We start from the raw sequence: 22,250 nt of genomic DNA on the forward strand, positions 1-22,250 counted from the left end.
TACCCGCTGTTTACCCTGGATACCGAATCAGGACCTGCAAGCACGCTGGTATCCTGGGTAAACAGTGGGTAACTAAGCACTGCGCGGCGCTTAGTTACCCGCTGTTTACCCTGGATACCAGCTCCCAGCGTCTGCTGTATGGCGCTGGTAGCTCGCTGATCGTTGGTCTCTCACTGTCACACGCAGCGATGTGTGCTGCCCAGCGGGAGACCAACGCTAGATTTATGGCCTAGACCATTAGGCAATGATTAATGATCAGCCAACTGATCGTTGATAGTTGCTACGTGTCACACGCAACGATGTCGTTTCGATATCGCTGCAACGTCACCATATCGTTGCATGTAATGGGGCCTTAACACTCTGAGGTCTACTAGGACTGTATTAAACATTTTTCAAGCTCTTTAATGCAAAGACAGTCTTAGTAATGTCAAAGTGAAGTTGGCATACATGGCTTTGATTAACCCTCCGTCAGGTACAATGGATCTGACAGGCGCAGCTCTTCTACTTTCATTTCTCCCTTCTCACCAGATTTTCAGGAAACCCCCTCCCTCTAGATAGTCTCCTGGCTCTAGCTGCTGTGTGAAACCTGATACAACAGTTGGTCTGCAGAGCTTCAGGAAGGAAGATATAGCTGTGCTGGCTTCTCAGGCTCATTGGTCCCGAACACATCACACTTTATAAGGTTGGTATGTAATGTTTTTAGTCATTACTATTGTTTATTTAGCTTGTTTTATGAATGGATAGAGAAAGGTTTGTGGATATTTCATATAAATAAGGCAGATTTTCTTACAAATGAAAGTGTACTTCTCAGGAGTTTTGAAATTTGTGTATATCAAAGTTATTACTTTTATGTTGAGTAAATGGGTTTGTTTTGCACCTGATAATGTGTAGTCTCTTTTATTGCATCCCTATGAAGGTCTCTGATCACTTTTAGATCACTGAAATTGAGAAAATTAGATATTCTAGGCATTTTTCTAGCCTGCGCTTGACAGGCAGATTGTTCCATTACGAGTTAGTGCGAATATTGTTCCTGACGGATGGTTAAAGGTATGGTAACCATTCTTCACCTGTAAGCTATCACACACTATCTGTAATGTTTATTTAGTGTTTTATTGCTTTCTCTACCTATCTCTCAAACTGATACCTATTTTGCTTCTTATGATTAAAGGGATTGTATCAATTCTTCACCTCTATGCTATTATACAGTATCTGTAATGTTTATTCAGTGTTTTATGTCTTTTTTCCCTATCTCTATTGGTAAGACTTGTCCTCACACTATCCAGATTCATTACAAATTGGCTTCTGCATTCCCTGCCTCATCTTTTATACAGGCTATGATAGTTCTTCCTGATTAGCTGTTATATCATGTGATGTAATAGCTGCAAGGCATTATGGGGAAGCCAATGTGGCCATGCCTGAAGTCAGGAGAACCTTCTGTGGCTGTTGCAAGTTTCTACAATTTGTGAAAGGTGACTTTTTTTTGCAGTTTCACGTGAATTGAATAGCAAATTGTTTGAATTCTCTAAGAAATGCAAATTTTACACAAATTCAATTTTTATCGAATCCATTAGAAATTACGCGAAGAATTAAGCTGTGTACTTGAGAGCTAGTGAAGGCAGCAGCATTCTGAAATTACAGAACTCAGGGACAATTTATAGTATATTTCTGGGAGAGATATAACCAGAAGAGCGGAGTCTAAAATAAAGAGCATTTTTCAAACAGTATAATAACAAGGACCTGAAAGTGAATTCTTGTAAAAATAGTCCATTCTAGTCTTTGGAGGGTACCTGGAACAAAAGGGTCTTGGCTCCCAATGCCTTTGCATTCTGGAATATGTTATAGTGAAAATTTGTCAATTCTTAAAGCCCACACTACTGTAGTAGAGTCTTGGAATACCAAGAAAACATTGTACATCAAGCTATTTAATCTGAAATATCCTCCTGACAGCCACTCATGTACACTTGGGACAATATTACATAATTTTCTTTTTATTACCAAATGAATTGTTAATAGCTGTGTTAAAGTACTTTACTGTTTTTTTCTAGTATAAACTAATACATTTTCAATCATTTTTGGCTTTCATTTTTCCTCTTAGTTGCTAGAGCTAATCTGTGCTCTCAGGAAGGGTTCTGCACGGAATTAGTCTCCTTCCCCTTCTGGCAGCTGTCAATATAGTCTCATCTAACTTTGACTGCTGAGAGACTATATCCTCTCAGCTATATTGCAATATTAGCTGCTCTGTAGCCACTGTGCAGAAAACTGGCAGTGGTGAGAGTTACTGAGCATGTGTTTCCACCAGCACTATGATTATTAGATGGACATGCACTTTGCTAGACACTTCGAAAGCCATATTAGGAGAGCAAATGTCATAAATCTTCACTGGCTCAATATAAAAATGTCAGGCAGATGCTCACATAGTCGAGTTCTAACACATGGTACCCTGTGCTGCAAGGCAACATTACTATGCACTGGGCCACCATGCTTTCCATAGATTTCAATCAGAAGAAACATCTGCTCCGAGGTTGAAGAACCAGATGTTATTTTGTAACCTGGTTGCATTTTTATTACAGTCACCTCAATAGCAGTTTACATGTTCGGTACAAATATATAATTCCATCCTGCAGCGACGAGCCCTGAGCTTGTAGAAATGGTCTGCCTAAAAGTCATCATAGTCCACGGTAGCATATGTTCTTAGCATGCTGTCGTTATCCCGTAGGTAAAAGACTAATTCAAAGGTTATTCATAGAAGATTGCTAATTTTAAAAAAATCAGCTACTAAAAGAGAAAAAACACACTGAGGCTATGTGCCCACGTTGCGTTTAAATCCGGACACTGAAAACCGGACTCCTTCCCAGAAATCGCGCGTTTTTTCCGCGCGATTTTACCACGATTTTGCCGTGATTTTCGCGTGCGATATTCAAGCACTTTCCAAGCGATTTGAAGCATCGCTTGGAATGTGATTGACAGGTTGGTCACACTCGTCAAACATAGTGTTTAACAAGTGTGACCAGGTTTTTACTATTGAGGCCGCCTATGCGGCCTCAATAGTAAAAGAAAGAATGTAAAAAATAATAAAAAAAATTAAAAATCGGGGTATATTTACCTTATTCTTTTTTTACAGGGGTATGGTGCCCAGGGCCTGGAGGACAGTCTCCTCTCCTCCACACCGTGGGTGCCAACCGCACATGAGACGCTTAACTTCCTGCATGGTGGGCATAGCCACATGCGGGAAGTAAGCGATTCTCATGCATTCCTATGGGTTCGGAATCACGGCAATTCCTTGCGATTCCGCACAAAAGAATGAGCATGCTGTGATTTTTTCCGCGATGCGATTCTGCCACGGAAAAAAGCGCAGCATTGGCACAGCATGTGTGGAATGCCATAGGAATGCATGGGGTGAGTTCTGTACAAGATTTTTAAATGTTTTCGCGCCGAAAATCGCTGCAAAAACGCTTAAAAATCACATTGTGGGCACACAGCCTGAAGCTACATTTTTTTTTATATAAATGCATAGATGATTGCGGACAGATTTTTTCATCTCGACTTTTTTTTTTAGTGGCCAAAGTGCACATAGTGACGTGTACAAATATGTGATAAATCGATCATCTTCTTTTACGAAAAGTTGATGGGGGTTTTCTAAAACATGGGCATGGTAAAATTGCAAGGTGCCAGATTTACTATAATGTGCACCAAAAAAGTGTCAATGATTATAGTTGAAATCTTCACCATGGTAAATGCACATAACCGATTTAATATTTCTGCTCCTGCAATCCAAGAGGAAAGGACAGGAGTGGTTTATAGCTGCTACTGTCTTCTTTTCTCCAGAGGACGTAGCGCTTAAGGGGAACCTGGCACCAGGTTTTACCAATATAAACTACAGTCATCAACTTTACCACCTCTTACAGTAGTCAAACAACCTGCATATAAACACCCAACCCCTCTACATAACCTTTTTATAATCTCTTCATGCGGTGTCGTTTGATCTGATGGGCGTCGATGATCTTGTTTTGGCGCCTCCTCTCTGGCGCAATTACCGTCCTCCTGCCTTGTTTCATGTGGATGACGCATCCTACACAGCGCCCCCCAAACTCACTCCTGCGTGGCATACTTCGCTTTTTCTTACTGAGGGTAGAACAGAGTACTGTAGTCCGCCTGCACCAGGAAAGGACAGAAAAGCGCCAATGACCTTGAAGTAGAACCGGCACATTTGCTTTAGAACACTTTCCTCTGTGATAGTATGTTAGCATTGCAGTCTCACTTTTAATTCAGCACATGCTGGAACATTGGTTGGAGAAGCGGCAGTTTCACCTGTGGGGGAGGGAGGGGATGAGAGTGGGGGTAGAGAGAGGGGGGGAGGAAAGAGAGAGGGGAAAGAGAATGAGAGCGGTTGAAGTGAAAGAGAGAGGAGAGAGAGAGGGCGGAATAGAGATACAGAGAGAAGAGCGGGGGTGGTGAAAGAGAGAAGGGGAAGCGAGAGAGTGAGATACAGAGGCATAGAGGGGGAAGAGAGAGTGGGGGAGAGAGAGAGAGGGGAAGAGAGAGGTGGACAGAGAAGGGAGGAGAGAGGGAGAGAGGAGGAGAGAAAGAGAGAGGGGGAAAAGAGGGAGAGAGGCAGGGAAGAGACAGAGTGGGGGAGAGAGAGAGGAGAAGACAGAGAGAAGAGGGAAGAAAGAGAGAAAAGGTGGAAGAGAAAAAGAGACAGAGGGTGGGGAAAGAGAGAATGAGGAGAGAGAGGGGGAGAAAGAGAGGGGGAGAGAGAAATAGAGAGATGGGGAGGGATAGAGAGGGGAGGGAGAGAGACTCAGGCTGAGAACAGGTTCAATAGCTAGTAGCATTAAATCATGTCCATCACACATGATCCAAAGCTGTTTTCATTCTTCCCAAGAGCTGATTTATGTTTTTACACTTTTCTAGCCCTTACAAGGGATAGGGCTAAGGTAAGGTTTAAAGAGGTTGTCCACTACTTTATGATTGATGAATTGTCCAAGTCAATAGGAGGCGGATGTACAGTATCCAACCACAGACACTATCAGAAAACAGAGCAGCTTTGCAATTTAGCATTTCCGGAGAAGCAAATTTATTTGAGCAGAATTGAATTTTCGAATTTTTCAAAAATTCAGGAGAATACAGACTATTTTTTCCTTTACCCTAGTGGCCATTTTGCTGAAACATAGATAATAAGGCAAAAAATTTTTAAAAAATAATACCATCTATTTTTTGTACATCCTACATTTATTATGCTCTGTGATCTGGAAAGATTGAATTTGCCGAGAAAACTTTGCTGGCAATCGAATTTTTCCTGTAAAATCTGGCAAATTTTGCCGAATTTAAATCTTGACAGATTAGTTTATCTCTACAATTACACGGTGGACTAAGTTTAGGTAAGGAATCAGGGAGCGCTGAAAGTTCATGAGTTAGGAGTCGCAAAATGCTTGCCATGACTTTGGTGCTGGCAACCAATGGTAAGCCACTGCCATACATGTATGATGGGAAGGGGTAAATAGAGCCGAGCTGCAATATCAGACATGGCATATGGATAGGAGTGGTGCTGTTTTTTGGAAGAAAGTAGCCATGTTTTTTAAATTTATACAAGACCATTCATTTTTTTCCATAGCATTGGGATGCCGTGTGCAGCAGAATTAGGTCTCTTGTGTATGAAGGTATGGTAATTTTTCAGGGATGGTTAAATCTTTTATTTCTTTTTTTTTTTTCAATTATAAAATGACTGATGTGTCTTTCATGTGTAATTCAATGAAGGAAAATACATTATCAAATTGAAGTGCCTTAAAGATATACATGGTTTTATTGCGGGATATATTAAAAGCACTTACAGCAAGTCTGCGGGGCTTACAACCTGCTCGCGGTCAGACATTCAAAATAAAATGAAGATATTATAAGAACATGATAGAAATGTGTAAGAGATAATAATTACCAAGATTAACGCACTAAAAAAAGGAAAGATTTGTCTGAATATTCAGCACCTTCAACATTGATGTGCGTTCATGTTTTGTCTAATATTGGAATAAAATAAGAAAAATAAACACCAGAAAATAGGTTATTGAGTTACCGAGATGTCCCTAACGGGGTAACAGAAGCCATTATTGCCAATCGACTGTCCTGGATATTCAGATTCAGTCCTGGCAAATTGGGGGCATCCCAGGCAGAAAGGGACAGGGTTAACGTAAGCCCAAAAATGGGCGTTTCAAGGATACTCCTTCTCCTGGAAATCTTGGGGGGGCGACGGTGGAATTCTCAGGTGGGGTTGAGGGTAGAACTTGAACATCCCTATTCCTCTAACACTAATATGCACCGTATATAAGCATGCATTTGACAAGCCATGGTACTTGTTGGGGTACTGAAGCCCCTCCGTGGTGCTGATCTATCAGAGTTGACCATGGGTCACCAACTATGGACCCTGAGAGGAACTCTGCTAGAGCAATACAATCCTTTGACTTCAGTACCCCAACCAGTGAAATCTACGCAAATGTGGCTGTGTCACTGATTCGAGTAAACTGGGCAAAGTGGAGCGTTTTGTCCTTGGTGGATTTGGGACATTGGCTAAAAGACACTCCTTGCCTGAAGCATTAGTACCGCTTAGGAGGACACTTTTATCAAAGAGACAGGTTTGTGTACACACCCTGTAACTGGGGCATAAATTACAGGGTCAGTCTTTTGCTGGATCTGGTTAAGAGTGCATGCTGACACTGTGAATACGGCAATCTGAAACTGTTAACAGGACATGATGTTACTGTTTGTGAAGTTACATTAGTACTATTATTGTGGGGTATCTGATGCTGGACATGTTTGAGGGGGCACACCTGCACTAATTATCCAAGGCACACTCTCTGCCCATTGCATTCTCTGTCAATCCAATAAACTTTATACCAGGCTATTTGCGCTCCCATAGGTGTAGGATCCAAGGCTTCTTATTATCCAAAAAAGGTTTTTATTATTTCTCAAGAAAAAGCACATACAACGCGTTTCGACAGTACAAAATGTCTTCCTCAGGTATATTGTGATAAGTGTTCCAAAATTGTAGATAGCTTTATAAGAAGTAGTATTATGCTAAATAGGGTGTGGACCACTAAAATTAGTTCCTAACACACCCACTATATAGCTCCTATACAAGTTAGGCTAGTTTCACACTAGCATTTCCTGGAGCTGCGGAGGGATGCGCACGGCCGCTGTGAAGCTCCGCCCACGGCTGCACCTCCTCCGGCAGCTCCGTGTATGGGTGCATGATGCTGCCTCCGGCCTGCATACCCTATCTTTAGCATTGGATATGCAGGCCGTGCGCAGGTATGCGTTTGCCGGCTCATGCATCCTTTTGACGGTGCGCTGATCGCACCAAAATGCAACACGGTGCGTTTGGTGCAGGTCGGCACACCGTCAAAAGGATGCATGCGCCGGCACGGTCTGTGTACCCAATGCTAAAGATAGGGTACGCAGGTCACATCGTCATGCACCCATAGGCGGAGCTGACCAGAGGAAGTGCGGCCGTGGGCGGAACTTCACGGCGGCCGTGCGCATCCCTCCGCAGCTCCAGGAAACGCTAGTGTGAAACTAGCCTTAGAAGTCTAGAAGAGGACATAATGATAGTAAAAGCAAATGCATTATATACAGTAAATATATTTAAAAAATAATAAAATTAGGTTATAACAGATAATATGTAAAATATGTAAATGAATATCATAAAATTACAATATAATTATATGGCCAATTTAAATGGTTATATGTGACTAAAATACATTTAAAACACATAAATTGCAAAATAAATATATTTAAAATATATATCCACAATTTTGGAACACTTATCACAATATACCTGAGGAAGACATTTTGTACTGTCGAAACGCATTGTATGTGCTTTTTCTTGAGAAATAATAAAAACTTTTTTTGGATAATAAAAAGACTTGGATCCTACACCTATGGGAGCGCAAATAGCCTGGTATAAAGTTTATTGGATTACATTCCTATGGTTACTTGGTCTAAGTGACATACTAGCTAACAGGGATTTTCAGCATACCGACCACAGAAGAAATCCATCTTTGAACACCTAATGGTCCTAAGTGACCTATATGCAAGATATCAAGATTTATAAAAGGTGAGTGACACCTATATTCACCTACGATCTAATTATACATTTACATTTAGATGGGTGCGCTTTCTTCCTTTCCTTCCCTTTTACCAGAAAATTCTCTGTCAATGTCACTGCTATTGGTTGTCTTATGTGGATACATCAAACTGTAGTCATATAGGTGTGGTTTATATTTAGGGGTGGAGCTATATTACCAATGTCATTCCTTGCCTCGCTAGCTGTATTACTTAGTAGAGTCATATTTTAGACATAGAGGTGTGGTTTTTCTTCAGGGGTGGGGCTATATTTCAAATGTCATTCATAGCCTCAGTGGCTGCATTATTTGGATGTATCAAACTCTTCCTGTGGGGGTACACTCTAAATTCAGGGTGAGAATATTTTGCAAATGTCATTCCTTAGTGGCAGACTGGTTCTTATAAGCTTGACAGTACAGCCAATCACAATATCACTCAGTATTACAGTACACATTCACCCATTAGCCACATTGTGGTCAGCTCTACTGTTATCTATTCTATTATTTCTAAACACTGTTTTTCGGTTATTCCTTTGTATCCCCGTTCATACTGCATCCACACACACAAATGATACACCATTTGAAAGGTAAGCTTGCCCTTGCCCCTTCAGCAAGAAAATAGCCAAACAAACCATGCATCCACGATTTGATCACAAAATACAGTTTAAACATTAATTTTCATAAACCTGCAGTAAGGAAAAATGACCTGCATGTGGCACCACAGTACCCCAAAGCACATATACAAACATATTTGTAAACATCAACTGCTTTTTTGGTGATTACTTCGCCCCACACACAAATGATACACCATTTGAAAGGTAAACTTGCCCCTTCAGCAAGAAAATAGCCAAACAAACCATGCATCCACGATATGATCACAAAATACAGTTTAAACATTAATTTTCATAAACCTGCAGTAAGGAAAAATGACCTGCATGTGACACCACAGTACCCCAAAGCACATATGCAAACATATTTGTAAACATGGACTGCTTTTTCGGTGATTACTTCGCCCCACACACAAATGATACACCATTTCAAAGGCAAACTTTCTCCCTTCAGCAAGAAAACAGCCAAACAAACTGCACATCCACGATTTTATCACTAAATACAGTTTAAACATTCATTTTCATAAACCTGCAGAAAGACACAATGACCTGCAGGTGGCACCTCAACCGGAAGACGTTTTTTGGCCTCTACTTATCAAACCAATTTATTGTATTACCAATCTACATATATAAATACCTTTCTGTGTTCATCAGCTCATGAAATATATTTACATTTGAACAGCTTGCTTTTTCTGAAATTGCCTGCGCCCCCGACGACCAATGTGCGAAAATTTTGCATGGGCCAAGCTAGTACCATAATAAAGGTTGTTTTTTTTTTCTTTTTGCAAGTAACATTACCTAATTTAATCTGGCAGTTTTTGGGCTCATGAGTCTTGTGAACTGCTGGTGTTTTAATGAATGTCTTCCTTCTCCAGCCCTCTCTACCCTGCCAGTGATCTATGACTTGCTCCTCTCTTAGTTTGCTGTTTCACGTGGATTTCTAAACATCAGCTTTAGTTGCCGAGAGTATAACTCAGAGGTTGAATGTGTCATATCCCTATTAGCGGTGATTTGTAAGCCAACTTTAATAGCAACTGGAATGAGACATTACATCCCGGCCATAATAAACAAAATAAATAAACTCTAGTTAAAAAAAAAAATGCTTATGTTTTTGAAACCAATACGGATAGGCGACACTCACTACACTCCTCACTTAGAAACTCTTCTTATTCCCCGGCTTGTGCTGTGCTTTATTTTCTCTTGGACTATGTTAAACCACAAAAATAAACCTCTATGTTACACCAAACCGCTTAACTTTTTCTGTTTGTTTTGTCTTTAATTTTACTCTACCATGACTCTGGACCGAGGTCCCACTTGGCAAGCGAGAGCACGACTCATGAGAGGAGCCTGTATTCTGCAATTTACCAAGACTTGGATCCGGCAGCTACTAAAAAAATTAGGCTAGCATGGCTAAACATTTCTTAGGAAAGCAAACAGGGGCTTGGTTTAGCAAAAGAAAATACTCAGCCCTACCACAGTTTCTGTGGATAGACTTGTATACAAAAGTTCCAGGGCACTTTCAACCGAAAACGAAAAATAGGCAAAATTGAAAAATGTAAAGGGGAAATAAAAATAATAGAAGTGGCTTTTCTGACTTCACATTTTACAAAAATAAACATTAATATGGAGTTGCTTCTCTGTTTGCAGCTAAAATAGATCTCATTCTTCTGAAAAGGATTTCTATGAGATTTCTGCGAGGTGTCTGGGGGAATTTTGGCCCTTCATCCACAAGAGCATTAGTGAGGTCAGACACTGATGTTGGTAAAAGTCTGGGCTCACAATGTCCATTCTAGTTAGTTTCAAAGGTGTTGGATGTCGTTGAGGTCCTGGCTCTGTGTGGCCGGTCATGTTCTTCCAGCCAAACTCCTCCATGTCTGTATGGACCTTATGCATTGGTTACAGTCATGGGGTATAGGAAAGGGCCGTCTCCAAACAGTTCCACAAAGCTGGAAGCTACAATTGTCCAAAATGTCTTGTGCTTACGCAGTACTGGAGCTTATGGAACTTAGCGGCCTAAGGCACAATGCAGTCTGATAGATAACATTCTCCTGGCATCCGCCAAACCCAGACTCGTGGTACAGCAATTAAGACTTCTATAAAAATGAAAACATCCGAGATTTCTGAAAGAGCCAAAAAATCTCTTGAATGCCCTAAGTCCTCTGTAAATACTCAACATATTCACTACTGTCAGCCACTTCACATAGTCTCTTCTGCAGTGTATAGCACTGATGTCAAAAAGGTCACCGGAGTTCATAGCCAAAGTTCTCACACAGCAAATAGTGATATCAGTGAGGTGACGGGGGTTCATCGTCTAATACCTACAGTGACCATTGTCACATTAGTGCTAGACACTGCAGGAGCGCAATCACGTTCCTGTTTCAGTGTGTTCCAGATGGCTTGCTGAGCAGTCGCATCATGCCACCACTCAACAAAATACCCATATGTAGCAAAGCTGGAGTTCTTCATGAGACAGCATCACAGAGGGACTATCTGCAGACAGGTGAGAAATAAGACAGGTTATTATTTTTTATTTATGCAGTAATAAAAGGGAAAAAAAGGGTCGGGGAGTATGTATTTAAAATAAAGGACTAGTTTGTTTCTGTCAAATAAAGGACTTTTTTCTGTGTGTGTCATTATTAGATTTTATTATGGGGTTAGTAATGGGGGTAACCCCTGGGCTTGATGTCAGCTGGCAATACAAAGGTGACATCAACCCCAATACAACTGCCCCACTTACCATTGCACCAGGGCAAGTGGGAAGAGTAGAGGCTAAGCGCCAGAATTGGCGCATCTAAAGGATGTGCCATTTCTGGAGCGGCAGAGGGCTGTTCTCTAGTCTGGAAGGGGGTCAATATCTATGGCCCCTTCCTAGCCTATTAATGTCAGCCCGCAGCTGTCTGCCAAGCCTTTGCTGGTTATTAACCGGTTATAATTATGACCACGTAATTTGTGTTTATTTGGTATCCCCCATTTTAATAACCAGTAAAGGCTAAGTAGACAGCTGTGAGCTGATATTAATTGCCTGGGAAGCTCAGTGTTTATTACCCCCTTTCCCATATAAAAATAAGCCCCCAGCTGTCAGCTTTCCCTCAGCTGGTTATTAAAACTTAGGTGGACACCACACCATTTTTTTATTCTATATATTTCTCTTCTATTTCATTCAGACGGTTCACACTGTGAATTTACTGTACTTGGCAGATGAAATGTCAGGTTTTCTATGGGATGTGTGCATAAATATCACATGGAAGTAAAGTCTTCTCAACGACAGTCTTTAATTGTTGTGATTTTATTGATTATGAAAAAAAAGGGTGGTGTTACAATCCAAAAAAGGGTGGTGTTACAATCCAACGTTTCAGCTCTACATCTCGAGCTTTCATCAGGGATATGACTAGATCCTTGGTTTTGAGGTGTGTGTATAAGTGGTATAGGTTTGCCTTTGTAATCCAGCTGCTGGAACGGTACCTATAGTAACCACGATGTGTAGGGTCAGCACGTGACTCCCGTCCTTGTGTCCTAAATCTAGTCAGGTGTGGAGGAGGCCGGCCTCCTCCACACCTGACTAGATTTAGGACACAAGGACGGGAGTCACGTGCTGACCCTACACATCGTGGTTACTATAGGTACCGTTCTAGCAGCTGGATTACAAAGGCAAACCTATACCACTTATACACACACCTCAAAACCAAGGATCTAGTCATATCCCTGATGAAAGCTCGAGATGTAGAGCTGAAACGTTGGATTGTAACACCACCCTTTTTTGGATTGTAACACCACCCTTTTTTTTCATAATCAATAAAATCACAACAATTAAAGACTGTCGTTGAGAAGACTTTACTTTCATGTTATTAGTGTGCCGGGGTTACTCCTATACTTTAGTCTTGTTTTTTCCCAGAGCACCTAAGTTGGGGTTTGAGCCTGTCATATCTACTTTATAAATATCACATGGAACATGCATTGTCCATGTGCCATGCAATTTTTTTTTCTCCTACCCGTTGACTTGCATTGGCAAGTCTCGGCCGATATACGCTGCCACTCGCAGCATGCTGCATTTTTTTTCTCAGTCCAATCTGGGCTGAGCAAAAAGCCGCAGATGAGCAGAGAATCATTGAATAGCATTAGTCAGAGCGCCATCTAATTTTTATCGGATTGCGCTCATCCATTTTAAATGCAGATAAGTATAAGCTGTAAAAAGAAGACTCAGCACTTGACCCGGGGAGGATGATGAAAGCAAAGAGTTTGTTTGTTTTTTAAAACAAAGTGCAGATGATTGATACGTTCTCTGAAAAACAGAGAACCCCTTTAAAATGATATTTTTTCTGCCTCACCCAATATGGGATGATTTCTATTTTATTGATCAATGTCCTGTCTTTAAAATGTACCTCAGAGTGAAGATAACTGTGGAGATGACTGGACCCTGCCGGTAGATGTACGATGGAGTAGAGAAAAGGTTTTGTTGAACTAACGCGTTTCGGAATTGATCAAACTCATTCATTAGGATTTCTAGACATCGTACATTCACTGGCAGTGCTCGATTATTTTAGCAGTTTTCTTCACCCTGAGATATCTGAGATATGTTTCCAATTCCATGACCCTCAAGTCTCGTGTCAGCGGTCCGAGCTGCAGCCAAACATTGTGGAACCAACCATACTCTTTGCAGTGTTGTACTTGCCCTACACAACCTAACCAGGAAAGCAGTGCCTTCAATACTCACCGATCCACACATACAATGCTTTTCTTTTCTTATATTACTTTCTTAAAAATGGAAAAATAAAGATGTTAGAAGAGATGGGTACCATTCAACAGTGGGAAAAAAATGGTGACAACATCTGTTTTGGTGGCCTTATTGGTTGCCTCAGTAGCTCAACAGAAGAGGACAACTCACGGCCTTGTCTTATCTTTCGATATTTACTTGTAATGATCTTGCTACATTGTAATACTCCTTACTTTTTGCTTTTATGTTTTTTCCCCTCATGGCTAATTCGTTCTCGTTACCGGGGTTTTTATTTTTTTTTGCAATAACTCCAAGGCTAGGCCGCAAAGCCTGTTCAGTATGATAACTGTGAAGGATCCATTTGCGAACAGTGGTAACTGGGTGCTAATGATTCTCAATCTCATGCATGTATAATTTATTGTAATACCCTAGTGCTTGCTATAAATTATTCACAGGAAAATTGATAGATAACATTTTTATGAATGATTTAAGAAATATAAAAAAGAATTAGCGTGAGGGTTCATTTAAACCTGGCATGGATTATTTCCTATGGGCGTCTTAGACTTTTAATCTTTACTTCTTACAGTGAGCAGAGCTTTCTGTTGTGTGTTTCTAAAGTGTAAGGTGGGAGTTCACATCATTAACAGCGGGCACCGTGTGCGGCAACAGAAAGAGTATGTTCCCAGCTGGGCTAAGCAAATGCACAGAGTTGTAATCATGTGTGTAAACAGCCTTTCAAAATATGTTTGTCTTTCAACGATATGCAGAGAAATTCTTTCTTTTTTTTTCTTTATCTTCCCGAAGTGCAACTTTTTCCAAAAGATCTAAATGAGAATCTTATAGAAAGATTCAAATATGTTTTTTTTTTGCTTTGCAATATTCATTGAGACCTATAAAATAAGAGTTTTCCCTTTTTTTCAGCAAATGGATTTTGGGGACCCCAAGGGTTTCACCAAAGGGTCTTAATGGCTTCTTAAAGAGTGGAAATCAAGCTTAGGGCATTGTGTAGAGCATCATATGATGATGGCTCAATAAATCATGTGGACTTAGTTCTGTTACAGGGAAATTTAAGTAGTCGCTGTTGGTTTAACAAACTTCGCTTAAATCGATAGTACAAGTGAGTAGAAGAAACTTTGTGATATATCTTATCATAGAATTATGCTTATTTTTACATATATGAGACTGTTCTCTTTAAAAAAAATGCTCAAATCTGTCTGGCTCAAGACAAAATAGGTTGTTAGCTCACTGAGGTATCAGGTTACAGCTTCCTGTTCAAGTATAAGAAAAGGATGCATAGAGAGGTGAAGGAGATTAAACTGTTGTTCCTAGTAAGTGTTCATTTCACCATACTGATCAGCACTGCTATACAATGTACTCCATGTTGCTGCTGCCTTTGAACATGTGCTACAGTGGCATGTAAAAGATTGGCCACCCCTGGTCAAAATTACAGTTATTGTGAACAGTTATGCAAGATGAAGATGAAATTATATCTAAAAGCCATAAAGTTAAAGGTTACACATTTTTGTATTTTAGGCAAAATACAAATATATACAAAATGTCATCCTTTACATTTTAAAAATTACAAAATGGAAAATGGGATGATCCAAAAGTTTAAGCACCCTGCATGGTTAGTATCTAGTAGCACCCTCATTTTAAAGTATCACAGATCATAAACAATTTTTGTAACCAGCCAAGAGACTTTTAATTCTTGTTTGAAGAATTTTCAATCATTCTTCCTTGGAAGATTCTTCCAGTTCTGTGAGATTCCTGGGTCTTCTAGCATCCTCTGCTATTTTGAGGTTTAGTCACAGATTTTCAATGATGTTCAGATCAGGGGACTGTGAGGGCCATTGTAGAACCTTCAACTCGTGCCTTTTGAGGGCGTCTATTGTGGATTATGACGTGAGTTTAGGATCATTATCTATTTGTAGAAGCCATCCTCTTTTCATCTTCAGCTTTTTTTTACAGATGGTGTTATGTTTGTATCAAGAATTTGTTGAAATTTTATTGAATCCATTCTTCCCTCTACCTGTGAAATATTCCCTGTGCCATTGGCTGCAACATAACTTCAATGCATAATTGGTTCACCCCCATGCTTATTGGTTGACGAGATGTTCTTTTCCTGAAATTTTGTGCCCTTTTTTTTCCACACATACCTTTATAATTGTGGCCAGAGAGTTCTATTTTAACCTCATCAGTCCAGAGGACTTGTTTCCAAAATGCTTCAGGCTTGATTAGATGTCCTTTTGCATACTTCTGACTCTGAATTATATGATGAGGACACAGGAGAGGTTTTCTTCTAATGACTCTTCCATTAAGGCCATATTTGTGCAGGTGTCTCTGAACAGTAGAACAATGTACCACATCTCCAGAGTCTGCTAAATCTTTCTGAAGGTCTTTTGCAGTCAAGTGGGGCTTCTGATTTGCCTCTAGCAATTCTACAAGCAGCTCTCATTGAAATTTTGCTTGGTCATCCAGACCTTATCTTCACCTCCACTGTTCTTGTTCACTGCCATTTCTTAATTACATTTCGAACTGAGGAAAAGGCAACTTGAAAACGCTTTTGCTCTCTTCTTATAGCCTTCTCCTGCTTTGTGGGCCCCCACCAATTTTCAGAGTGCACGGCAGCTGCTTAGAAAATCCTATGGCTGCTGCTTTTCAGCACAAGTATAGAGGAAACTGGGTTTTTATAAAGCTTGGAAAATTGTATCACCTGACTTTTCCTAATGATGATAGTGAACAAGCCATAACCCTAACAGGCTTAATAAGGTTTGAAACCATGATCAAAGTTATCTAAGCACAACATTTCCAAGGATGCCCAAACTTTTGCATCAGCCCATCTTCAACTTGCTTAACTGTTCACAATAACAGTAATTTTGACCAGGGGTGCCCAAACTTTTACATGTCACTGTACATAGAGACAGGAGAATAGGAACCCCTCATGTTTGTGTGCATTGTGTATGGTAGACATCATCCATCATAGCAGCTACAGCACATTTTAACATAAAAATAAATGTCAGTCTACTATCCCAAAAGGAGGCAAGTAGTCTTCAGCCTATGCAGTGCACGGATAACTGCAACAATTCTCTGGTTTATAGCAAGCAAAGAGGAAACAGGTGACTCAGCATGCTTCCCTGTTTCTGAGCATCAAGTCTTCACCATAGAGCACTCCTGTTTTATCTTCTTTTAATGAGAATAAAACACAAAATGTTATATCAATGAATTTGTGAAGAGTAGGTAGAGTTTCACAGGTCAGGTGTAGGGGGTCAACCTCAGCTATGAACTGAATTACAATGTGACTTTAAGAGACAATGCTCACCTTTTGATTTGTGTGCACTTGGTCTAGATCTTTCTCCCCTGCAGCATGCTGTGTGTTGATTTTTGAACAAGAAGCAGGATGTGTGTCAGTTCAGGAAGTGAAGAGGGGGCCTCATGCCTTTGAGAGAAAGGCAGGACAATAAGTGTGTCCTAACAACGAGAGACTGGCAAATGAACTAACGGCTTCAAGGGACAAGATAGTACTCGGTTACTGCAGGATCGATCCCGAGGACTGTGTCAAAAGGAAAGAGTCACATCTCATCGCACAGCCAGGGTTGTTCTCTCTGAGCATGTGTAACCTGAGAGAGAATACAATGCTGTGGTACCAGTAATCTCTCAACATTGAAAGTGGAAATGAGACTTGCCTGGATCCGGAAGAAGTTAGATCAGTTAACCTGAAGTTAAAGCTCAACACAGCAAACTTGACTTTACCAACCAGCAGCTACGAGACTTTCTTCTAAGTGATACAGAACTGTGAGTGTGACACCGGTGTTTAACTGTGTTAAGGTGTAGAGCAGGGTTTTTAGCTAGGGCGCTGTAGCAGCATGGCCTGATTATCAGAAGCCAGGTAGGAAGTAGTTTGTAGAAATTGCTTTATACTGTTTGTGTTGAACTTTACATTGCCATAGCTGGAGCACAGCTTGTATCTATTATTGCTGTTTATCTTTACAATAACTGTTGGTCTTATATAATCCCCTGTCTTTCAATAAAGCCTGTGTTTTGTTTCTGCCTCCTCATCTACTGTACCGTATTTGGGTTCTGCCCGGCAGTGTCGTTCAGGCACCTCTACACAGGCACAACTTTGATGAGAGTAGTAGTAAAGTGGTTTCCTCATATAGACTGCTGATCCACCAGATGAAGCCAAAAAAATGGCTCATTAAAATAATTGCGAGGAAAAAAATAATAAAATAAATGTTGTGGTGGGCACTGTCACTGTGAGGACAAGGATGAGAAGGTGTGGAAAAACAATGAACATTTATTAAAAGATAGCAACATGTTTCAAAATTGATCTGATCTCTTCCTCGGGCTAAAACACTTTTTGTTTTTGCCAAGTGATCTTGACATGAATGGGATAAAAAAGCATTTTTACAGCTAGTCCCCACTCACTAGCTCAGAGACAACTGAAAATTAGAGATAAGAGCCTGCAGAGGGGAAAACTGGTGAAAGATACAGAATACATGTCATATCATGGTAGAAATAGTGTTGTTCTGTACATGACAGCCTGTTCTAAAAGGATACCTAAGACTAAAGATAATATTTGATTAACGTCATTCCAGGAGATCCACAAGACTCAGAAGTTTTGGGGTTACAGCAATTTCTACACGTGCTTGACAGCTTCAGGGAAACCTCACTGTTAATAGAGTTACTAACCTGCCTAAAGCCCATATTTAGCCGAATGCTGCGGGGCAAAAACAAACTTTTTTTCCCCCAGCAACATTCGGATTTCAGTCACGGGGACGGTGCTGGTTCAGTCGCCTGTTATGAATGGGTCACCGAGGAGAAAAAAGCAACACACGCTAAGTCTCAGAAAACCAGAGAGGTTGGTAACTATGCAGATTGCAGATCCCTGATCTTAACACACAACTAGCAGCAGTCGTGGAGCGTGCCTACGATGGTCCTGGACGCCTTGTCACAACCGGAGAGCTAAATAAGCCTAAAGTAAGAAAAGAGGAAAACTAACTCCCCCAGAGCAGACCCCAAAGGAAAGACAGCCCCCCATATGTATTGATGGTGAAGCAAGATGAAAACACAAACAAAGGCAGAAAAATTGGCTGAGCAAACGATGGGGCCAAACTAACTTGAAAGGACAGGAAAGTAAAGATACTGTCTGCAATCTGCCAAAAAACCCTACCCAAAATAATGTCCAACACTTCTGATAACAAAATGAACCCTGAAGTCACTAGACTTCTCCCACTATTTCAGCACTCTGAAATATTCTGAGACAGAGCAAAAAAGAGGCCAATCTAATAAAGGACAAAAAGGCAAATTGGCAAATACAGATAAATAAGAGTGGAAGTTCAGCACAGCCCAGCCGGGCTGGCTGGCCACAAATAAACTGAGTTGACCAACTAGAGCAAGTGTGAACATTAGCAAAAACAAACTTAACTTGAGAAGACTGGAGCAGAGCTGAAGTCCAAGACCTGAGAAGCAGACTGAATCACCAGCAACTGGATAGGGCGTTGGCTGTCTTATATCCAGTCTGATATTCCAGAGATCCAATCATTATCCTCCTCGTCAGGTGGCAGACCATTACTAATTAAACCAACCTCACTACCTCCTGTCACCACCAGAGGGAGAACGGAAGGAGAACTCCCAGCTGGTGGAGCAGAAAATGAGCTCATAACAGTACCCCCCCTTGAGGATGGGTCATCGAACCCTCATACACGCCACCAGGCCGATCAGGATGGGCCCGGTGAAAAGCACGAACCAATTTATTGGCATGAATATCCGAGGCAGAGACCCAAGAATTATCCTCCTGGCCATATCCCTTCCATTTGACCAAATACTGGAGTCTCCGTCTGACCAAACGAGAATCCAATATTTTCTCTACCTCATATTCCACATTGCCTTTAACCAAAACAGGGTCAGGAGGTGCCACCACAGGAACTACTGGCTGTTAGGCGTCGGATTTCCGGCGCTGCACAGTGGGAATCCCGAGCCTTGCCTCCGACGGTCTCCCATTCCTCCCCAGCCGCAGAGGAGCTTGCTCAGCAAACTCATCGGTCCCGGCGTTCTGTCCAGACCAGCTCCGTGGGTTTGCTTGCTGCTGCCACCCCTGGTTCAGCTTTGGCAATGCATGCTGCTCAGCAGCAAGATCCTCCAGGGACTAAGTCCTCATGTCGGGCCACTGAGCATGCCTGTGGAGTGATCTCCCATTGGAGATCAAAGGTCATGTGCTCAGGTCCTGCTCGTGTTCGGATTGGCCCATCCGAGAAGCAAGGAGGATCATGGACGCCTGCGGCTATAAAAGGTTCGCATGGCCGCTCGGCCATGCGCTAAGATAGACTCAAATAGTTTGGTGTGTATGATGATGGATGCATGTATCTGGTGTCTGACTCATTATGAAACCCCTACCCTTTGATACGTCTGTTGTTAGGGTTTAGAGACTGAGTCAGCGCCTGCTAGTGGCTAGCCTGTAGGCCACAGTGCATACCGGCCGTCTGCACACTTGCACATGCCATTTATTTGACCCCTGTTGGTATTGCAGTCGCGGTGGCGGGCGCTAGCGGTCTAGAGGGACTTCAGTCCTGCTGTCTAAGGGCTGAGTTCTGTGACGTTACGCTAGCGCTTACTCTGCCGAGCTCTGTGAGCGAAAACAGGCTATGGCATCTATTATTTGCGGTAGTGCGGCTCTAAGTCATAAGAGTTCGCCTCGGTACACCTTGGGTGAGGTTAACCCTGTGTGTGCCGTTATTGCACCGCCATATCGCGTCCGCCATTACCGAGCAGCAGTTAACACCTCTGCACGGTGGACCTCGGGCTGTGAACGCACCTAAACACCCTCTTATTATTTGGTGTGTTCCGCCAGCCCTTAACACTGGCTCAACAAACCTCTTCAACAGTGATTTGTGAAATACGTTATGGTGGATTTTGAACGTAACTGGAAGAGCCAATCGAAAAGAAACAGGATTAAGAATCTCCAAAATCTTATAAGGTCCAATAAATCTTGGCTTAAGTTTTGGAGATGCAATTTTCATAGGAATATTCTTAGACGACAACCAAACCATATCACCCACTTTAAACCGGGGACCAATGGTCCTATGCTGGTTGGAAAAACGCTGGGCCTTTTCCTGAGAGAGTGACAACTTATCCACCACTTGGTCCCATATCTGCTGCATTCTCACAACCACAGTGTCCACACCTGGGCAGGACGAAGATTCCACTTGTCCTGAAGAGAATCGAGGATGAAACCCAAAATTACAGAAAAGGGTGACATCAAAGTGGCAGAACTAGCTCTATTGTTCAGCGCAAATTCGGCCAAGGGCAAAAATTAGACCCAATCATCTTGATCAGCAGATATAAAACATCTTAAAAAAGACTCCATGGTCTGGTTTGTTCTCTCAGTCTGCCCATTGGTCTGGGGATGAAACGCGGAGGAGAAGGATAACTGAATTCCCAGATTGGAACAAAAGGCTTTCCAAAATCTGGAAACAAACTGGACCCCTCTATCGGACACAATGTTCTCAGGAATCCCGTGTAACCGAACAACCAGTTGTAAAAACAAGGGTACCAACTCAGCGGAAGATGGCAACTTTGGGAGTGGTACAAGATGGACCATCTTCAAAAATCTATCACAAATCACCCAGATAACAGTCATACTCTGAGAGACAGGAAGATCAGAAATAAAATCCATTGAGATATGGGTCCATGGCCTCTTGGGCACCGGGAGGGGCATCAGCAACCCACTAGAATGAGAACAGGGATTAGACCGAGAACAAGTCCCACAGGACTGTACAAAATTCCTGACATCACGAGATAAGGCAGGCCACCAAAACGACCGACTCACCAAATCTCTAGTACCAAAAATACCTGGATGACCAGCCAATGCAGAGCAATGGACTTCAGACATCACTCTCTTTCTCCACTGGTCAGGAACATACAATCTTCCCATAGGGCAACGCTCAGGTTTATCCTCCTGAAATTCCTCCAGGGCACGTCTCAAATCGGGCGAAATGGCAGAAAGAACTACCCTCTCACCTAGGATAGTAGTAGGCTCAGTCACATTAAGAGAATCAGCAAAGAAACTCCTAGAAAGGGCGTCTGCCTTAACATTCTTAGTGCCCGGAAGAAAAGAGACCACAAAATTAAAATGCGTGAAAAACAAGGCCCAACTAGCCTGTCTAGGATTCAAGCATTTAGCCAACTCCAGATAAATCAGATTCTTGTGATCGGTGAGGACCACAAATTGATGTCTAGCTCCCTCCAACCAATGTCTCCACTCCTCAAATGCCCATTTCATGGCCAACAATTCCCGATTCCCCACGTCATAGTTGCGTTCAGATGGGGAGAACTTTTGAGAAAAGAAGGCACAGGGATTCATCTTAGAAGTCACAGGGTCTTTTTGGGACAAAACAGCTAATGCACAATCTCAGAAGCGTCTACCTCCACTTGAAATGGAAGTGAGACATCAGGTTGCCGTAGAACTGGAGCTGAAGTAAATCTCCGCTTAAGCTCCTGAAATGCTGAGACAGCCTCAGGAGACCAATTCAGCACATCAGCTCCCTTCTTGGTCAGATCAGTCAGTGGTTTGACAATACTAGAAAAATTACCTATAAATTTACGATAGAAATTAGCAAAACCCAAAAACTTCTGGAGAGCCTTCAAAGAAGTAGGCTGAACCCAGTCATAAATGGCCTGTACCTTGGCTGGGTCCATTTCAATAGTCGATGGAGACAAGATAAATCCCAAAAATGAAATCCTCTGTACACCAAAGAGGCATTTCGATCCCTTAACAAACAGGGAATTCTCCCTCAAAATCCGGAACACAGTCCGGACATGTTC

The sequence above is a fragment of the Dendrobates tinctorius genome, unplaced genomic scaffold (assembly GCF_039654945.1).
Source record: "Dendrobates tinctorius isolate UK_male_01 unplaced genomic scaffold, ASM3965494v1 ptg000143l, whole genome shotgun sequence".
Taxonomy (NCBI): Eukaryota; Metazoa; Chordata; class Amphibia; order Anura; family Dendrobatidae; genus Dendrobates; species Dendrobates tinctorius.